We start from the raw sequence: 1976 nt of genomic DNA on the forward strand, positions 1-1976 counted from the left end.
ATATTTCCTACATATTCTAGCACAAGTCATGCCAAAATTCACGGAGAAATCCTGCATGACCTTTGCTAAAAAGGACATATCGAGCACCTAAAATTTGCCGGAATGGAAATTAATCAACACTCCGGTAAAACATAGGCCACTCGAAGTTATTCCCTGCAAACATAGGCCACTTGGGCAAGCACTAGTAGTACACAACTGTACATATCACATGTCTAAGACCTACATTGAAAATTTTCTATTCCATGCAAATAATCTACATTCTATTGTATTGAAAAAACATTTAAAACTAGCTTCATCACATTTTCACAGCTACTCATCTACTACTCTACTACATCTATCAAAACATCTACATAATCATCGACATGCAGATTTGGCTGGTCTCACCTCGAGGTCGGAGGGGGTCGGTGACGGAGACGACGACGAGGATGATGCAGGGGCTCCTTGATTTCTGCAAAAACAAAATATAAACAAAAACATTATTATCCTGATTTTAGGACTTAGTGAAACCCTATAAGCTATCAACTAAACATTATTATGCTGATTCAAAATACCTACATTTACTAAAAATTTGTAAAACTAGTTTTTTTACTAAAAAATTGTATTACAAAATATACCTAGTTCTAACCCTGACAATTATCAATCCATCCATCTATCTATCCAAAGCATTACTAAAAAAACCTAGTTTAATCCATCTGTCTATCCATCTATCTATCCAAGCATTACAAAAACCCCAATTTCATCCACCCATTTATGCAATGCATGAGGGAGGGGGGAGGGAGGGAGGGGTGGAGGTTGAGGGTCCGAGGGAGATGGTGAGAGGGAGGGAGGGAGGGAGGAGGGACAGGGTCAAAGGGAGGGAGGGAGGGATGTAGGAGGGAGCTAGGGAGGGAGGGGGTGGAGGAGGGAGGGCGGTCAGAGGGAGGGAGGGAGACATACCGGGGGGGCGACGGCGGCAGTAGCGGGCGGCAATGCGGCGGCTGCGACAGGCCGGCAACGGCAGCGATGGGCGGGATGGAGATGGAGAGTGGGGAGGGGGAGAGTGAGGGTCGCGCGCGGGTGAAGGTAAGTTAGACTTACCAGTAGCACGGGACAGGAAAACACGCTACTGCTATTTCCTTGGCAGTAGCGCGTGTTCTAGAACAATGCTATTACTATACACCTAGCTTGTTGGCAACGGTGTGGCCAAAATAGTAGTACTGCATTTTCTTGGAGCCGCGCTACTGCTATGTATGTAGCAGTAGCGCCCGAGGTAACCACGCGCTACTGCCAAGTATCAGTATCGCCTCTTTATAACAAGTGCTACTAATAAGCCTGCATGTATAAGGTTTTCCCTAGTAGTGTCCTATGAACATTATGATGTGACTTTGCTCTATGTGATTGGATAACTATGAAATTGACTTGTTGGCTTCTTTATTTATTTACGTAGATGAAATGGAACTGGTATGTGGTGTACATTGAGAAGAATCCTGAAATTTATGATTCATGGGAGATATGCAAGGAACAAGTGGACGGTTAAAAACAGCTGCTACAAAGGATATAAGACTAAAAAAGAAGCTGAGTATCATTATGCCAACTACGTCTGTAGAGAAGTTGAGGATCAATATGTCAATTACGTCCGCAAAGACCAAATCAACTATGAAGTATTTAAGACCGTGTGGACAAGTGGACGAGTAAAGAATTTGATTATCATATCCAGCTCATTGTCAGTATGGTATTGTTGTTATCATGAGGTCTTGTATGTATGTGTGCGTACTAATGATGCGACATAAGCTCTGTACACTAATGTGTACATCTATTTGTATGAAGTTTAGATTATTGCTATGTTAAATGTAATGTGTATGATCACTTATGTCAGTTGTATGCTATAATGTGGTTATTTGTATCCTGTAATGTGGTTATTTATATCATTGGAGGCTGAAGAGATAGCTGTGGCGGGTGACAGGTACAACCCGTCACAACTAATAACATATACCAAT

The sequence above is a fragment of the Triticum aestivum genome, chromosome 6A (assembly GCF_018294505.1).
Source record: "Triticum aestivum cultivar Chinese Spring chromosome 6A, IWGSC CS RefSeq v2.1, whole genome shotgun sequence".
Classification (NCBI taxonomy): domain Eukaryota; kingdom Viridiplantae; phylum Streptophyta; class Magnoliopsida; order Poales; family Poaceae; genus Triticum; species Triticum aestivum.